Here is a 5799-nt window from a genome sequence, read left to right on the forward strand (position 1 = left end):
AGATATAGATATAGATATAGATATAGATATAGATATAGATATAGATAGAAGTGGACCAGATACTTTTGTTTTTCATAACAAACAACATTAATTCATGTATTTTCTGAACAGGGAACATTTGTGTATCCTTGCATCAAAACACTATTTGAGACATTAGGTTATGCCCAATATGTGCAAACACACCTTGGCCATGTATAATAATAGTCTCTGCTACTCTCACACATGGGTCGGGAATCTGACCACCATGCAGTATGGCTCCCTCATCCCCAGAACTGCTTCACTGAAGAAAGCTTTGGGTTAATTATTTCTGGAATGCTTGGACTTCATGGAAGGAGAATGGTAGGACTTAAAAATATCTCAAAAACCAGAATAGAAAGAAGTGTGTGTGTGTGTGTTCTGGTTTTCTATAGCAGCGAGCCCCCAAGAGGGGGTGTGTGTGAGAGGTTATTTTGGTGAAAAGAGGACAATTTTAGTCCATCAAGGACAAATACGTTTGCGTGGAGAGGAACGTGGGCTCTGCTGGTATTCCCGGAGACGGTGAGAGACAGCGTGCTGGTGCACATGTATGTGTTTATTCATGCCTACACATGCCAGCTACCACTCCCCACACATGCGCGTATTCACATGCATGCATGGATTCATGCACGGTACCCACAGCCCTCCCCCACGTGCACACACAGCCTCGAATGTCTGGACACTTGGATGGAAATCCCCTTTCTTTTTGTCTGTACAAACATCACTAACTTGAAGTAGAAAGCCAGACATGTTGTCAAACTCTTCAACTGCACACGACGTCCAACCGCAGAGAGGCGGATCTGCCGATTGCTCTCATTTCCCTGTGGAGGGCTCATGTTTTCTCCTCTTCCCTTTTTTTTTTTTTTTTCAGGGACCCCCAGGATTTAAAGGCAGTGAAGGCTACCTGGGAGAAGAGGGCATGGCTGTAAGTCCAGACCTGTTGCACAGAGAGTCAGAGTCTAAGGATTCAGATGCGGCATCTCGGGTCTTTCCTGACCCTCCACGTGCTTAGGAAACAGTCTCTTGAGTGGTGCAATCTCACTCTGACTTACCCACGTACCCATGCACGGTGCATGAGGTGTGAAAGTAGGCTCTCCACATCTGCCCAGGTCATCTTGTAAAAATTAAAGCAACTCACCACTCATCATTTATCAGGAACTCCTCTCTCCTTCCCTTTTTCTATCCCCTCTCACTTTTTCTCCATTTCTTCTCTTCTCTTCCTTTTTCCTTTCATGCATCCAGTCATGCATTTATTTGATAATGCACATTTAAGCTTTACTGTTCACTTCATTATTTACCAAAGACACTGATATACATATTCAGTATCTCTATATCCATCTCTATATCTAATCTATCTGTCTGTCTGTCTGTCCGTTCGTCCGTCTGTCTGTCTATCACACACACACATACATATACCCTAGAAATGAGGGGAAAAAATACAAAACAAACACTTATTTTCCTACCTTAGGGACTTTCCACACTAGTGAGAGGACAAACAAGGCAGCTGTATCCAGCTGTGCCAGAGGCACAGGGTAGTGACAGTATTGACCCAGTAGTAGAACATAACAGCTTGAAGTTGGACCTGATAGGAAAAGGTTATAAAGCAAGGGGTAAGTAGTAACACTTGGGCAGACCCTTGAAGGATGACAAGGAGTTTCTCTGGGTAAAGTGTGTGGGAAATCCTATTTTACTGGAATGGGAACCTCGTGTTCAAGGACAACAATGGGATCAAAGAATTGGGGATTGGCAAAATGGCGCATGGTCAGCGTGGCTGGTACCTGGGACACTGCAGAAGTCCCACAGAGAAGACTGGCTTATGTCTAGCTAGTGAATAGTGAATGATGGTGAGCACAGGAGTGAGAATGATGGGAATAGTCTGAGAGCATGCACAAGCAGCATCATGGGTGATGTTCAGACCAAGGTCAAAGTCTTAAAGCCACAGGAACCAGGCAACGAGTCCTGAATCTCTGCTTAGGGCAGAATGAACACACATGGTAAGGAGGTTAAAAGGGAGCGATATGGTGGCCACCTGGGGAAAGGGAAGCTCCGTGCAGGCAGCGTGCAGGTGCTGTCCAACGCAAAGGGTCGCCATCATGGTAGTTCTGATTTACTTCCATACTTTGTTTTCATAGGCTTGAGTCCTGGAATGTAAGTCATGAATAACCAGATGCTTTCTTAAAATTAAAACAAAACAAAACGAACAAAAACCTGTCGAGTGTCCAGGACAGATTCCCAGATCATGACAGCACACACTCATCTGGATTTCTGCTTTTCTGCTTTTTCTCAGGGAGAAAGAGGAGCCCCTGGACCAGCAGGAGAGCAAGGCACGAAGGGATGCGTAGGCGCCAAAGGGCCTAAGGTAAGGATTTGTAAGACCCTGTGACATCTTAGCAATTCAGTGCACTTCCCACACTCATGCTGCTGTTTTTTTTCTGTTGTTTTGTTTTTCAGGGTACCAGAGGACTCAGTGGAGAAAAGGTATGGTGCCAGGCTTATGTATTTTATTTACCCTTTCTTTATTCAGAAAAAATGTGGGGTTTTTTTGTATCACTCATTTCATTTAGGTTTTTTTTTTTTAATTTTTGATATTACAATTACAGTATTTCTCTCTTCCCTTTCCTTCCTCCAAACCTTCTCATATGACCCTCCTTTTTCAAATTCATGGCCATTTTTAATTAGTTGTTATTGTGTATATATATGTATACACGTACATAAACGAAACCTGCTCGGTCTGTAAAATGTTACTCCTATATATATTTTCAGGGCTGACCATTTGATGTTGGATAGCCAATTGATGTGCTCTTCTCTGGAGAAGACTATTTCTCCTGCACAGTGTTCCTCAGTTGACTGTAGTTCTTTGTGTGGGATTGTGAGCTTTTCCCCACCCACCTTGACATGTCTAATGTCATTGTCCTTGTTTCTCTCACGATTAGGTACTCATGTTGGTGAGATTCTATGAGTGTAGCTTTTGACATTACTAGGAGACACAGTCTCACAGCAAAGTCCCGGTCTGCCGGTTCTCACTGTCTTTCTTCCCCTTCTCCTGGAATGCTGGGCCTTGAATGCAGGTGTGTTTTATAGATGGCTCCATCTACCGTGTTCTAGGATGATACATTTTGAATGATTGTGACTTTCTGTAGTGGCCTCTGTCTGCTGCAAAGAGAAGTTTCCATGATATGAGGGAGGTGTGGGAACTACATTTCTCTGTGGTATAAGGACAACATGTTCAGATTATTATTGGGAAGTGTGTTAGTTCAGTAAAATGGTTGTAGGTTCTCCTCCAAGCTCCATGACTTCACTAGCACTGAACAGTTCACTCAGTTTCAAGCACCATTTTTTCACTCATGTTGAGTGGGGCCTAAGTCGGGCTGGGGAGCCGTTGGTATCACCAAAGTATACCTGCCACGACTGAATCCTTTGGATTATCACCGCCAGTCTGGTCAGTGTGGTTCATAGGTGTCATAGCTGGGAAGGACAGTGGGCTGCCTCCCTTCTTTGGAAGCTTACACGGTGCCATCCGGCACCGCCAAAGCTAGTCCTCAGGGAGGAGGCATTCAGGTTGGTTCCAGTTCTGGGTCCCTGGGCTCAGGGCCTGAAATGCATCGTGTCTTCAGCAATAGGGACTTTACCTTCCACCTCTGTGAGGCAATCAAGGGCAGCAGCGGTAGGCTGTGTGTTTGGGAGTCTTCTGGACAGCCCTGGCCAACAACCCAAAAGAGGACTTCTCATGTCTTGTATTGGAGCTATTTTCAGGCGGTCTTTGGCTCTTGGAGGGACACTGTCAGCTCAGATGAGAAAATGCATTTAAACTCTACATGTATGCATATACGCTGAATCACCTGTATTTTACGATGTAGTTTAGGTAAATAGTCATCAATATGACTCCATACACTTTTATCAGCCATCCTTACTGTTATTTTACCTTCTTCCTTTCACCTTCTGGATTTCTTTCCCTCCCCCTCCCTAAAGAGCCTCCCCTTTGCCCACTTCCCGTACCAGGTCCCTCTTCGTTGCCCTCCTCCTACCTTCTTCTGTATTTACTTCTTTCCTCTTTAAGGAGCTCCACCCCTTTCCCATTTCCCTAATCACATCAGCTGCGCACTGCTGCTGCTGCCCTCTCTCCTGCTCCTCAACCTCCCTATCCTAGCAATGGTCCCATTTTACTTGGCAGGTTTCTGTAGTTACTTCAGGCTTCATATTCACACCTGAAGATTTGGAGCGAAGAGCCTCCAATGGGAGAGAGCAGGCAGCATTTGCCTCTCTGGGTCTGGATTACCTCACTCAGCATGGCCTTTTCTAGTCCCACTCGCTTACCTGCGCATCATTTTTCTTCACAGCTGAATAGTATTCCATAGGGTTTACGTAACCACAGTTTCACTATCAGCTTGTCCAATGAAGGACATTTAGGTTGTTTCTATTTCCTAGTTATTGTGAATAGAGCGGCCATAAACAAGGCTGAGCAAGTATCTGTGGAATGTGATGTCTAGTCCTTTGGGCATATGCCAAGGAGTGATATATCTGGGTCATAAGATAGATTTATTTTTAGCTTTTCGATAATCCTCCACATGGATTTCCCCAATGGCTGCCCCAGTTTGCAACCCTACCAACAGTGAACGAGGGGTCCCTTTCCCCTGCATCCCTTCTAGCATTCACTGTCCATCATTTTGGTGGTATCTGCCATTCTGACAGGGGTAAGATGGAACCAAGCTGTCTTGCTTTCCCCTGCCTCTCTGCCTCTCATGGCAGGCAGGCTCTGGTTAATTATGACAGCTCCTATTCCTGAAAGTAATCTTTGACGTTATCCAAGCACCCCCTACCAAAGAAGCTGTGGCTCAGCACGGAACCCTTGAGACGGTCCTTGTTTGGCATCTGACAGAGGTGCACCATATTCTGATCACATCTGTCTTCGCAGGGAGAAGTCGGGGAAAATGGACTTGATGGATTAGATGGAGAAGAGGTACAATGCTTGCCTTCTACCCCACACACCCTTGTCCGCTGGTTCTTATGGAGAAAATGAGAGTTTGAGCTTTCCCGTCTCCATTTTTAGGGTGACAGTGGGATTCCTGGAAGAAGAGGAGAAAAGGGTGATGAGGGATCTCAGGTAGGAATTCAAGATAAGAAAAAAACAACCACCTATAAATCTGCACTTGAAGTGAAAGAAAATGGTCTATGGAATAAAACAAGTACCTCAGCCTTGTTCATTGGCTACAGCTACTGGCTTGTTTAGGGGCGAGTATTCATGAAGCCCCATCACATATGACAACAAACATTAATTTCTTATGTGTCTGATGGGTTCTGCTATTCAAGGCTGGGCATGGCCGACCTTGACCCAGGTCCATATGGTGTTCATGTGTTTCTCAGCACACTGACCGTGACTTTTCTATGGAAGGCAGCTAGAAACTCGTAAGGAAGACCTCTCTCGGCGTGTTGAGACCTTCTTTCAGAATCACTCCTTTCTCTTGATTCCCGTCCAGTCACACAGTCCTCAATACAGGGGAAGTGCCAGGCAGAGCGGCACACACCTTTGATCTCGGCACACTTCTCAGGAGCCAGAAGCAGGCAGCTCTCTCTGTTTGAGGCCGACTTGGTCTGCATAGTGAGTTCTAAGCCAGCCAAGGGTACAGAGTGAGGCCCTGTATAAAACAAGATGCACGGACACACACACAAAGACACACTGAGAAAGAGAGAAAGAATATGAATCTTGCCCACTGTAATTTCATGTCACTTCACAGCTTTGTGAGAAAGGACCAGATACAGGGGGGCTGGGGGGCCGTAACTGGGGCC

The sequence above is a fragment of the Psammomys obesus genome, unplaced genomic scaffold (genome assembly GCF_907164565.1).
Source record: "Psammomys obesus unplaced genomic scaffold, mPsaObe1.curated_primary_1811, whole genome shotgun sequence".
In the NCBI taxonomy this organism is placed as follows: Eukaryota; Metazoa; Chordata; class Mammalia; order Rodentia; family Muridae; genus Psammomys; species Psammomys obesus.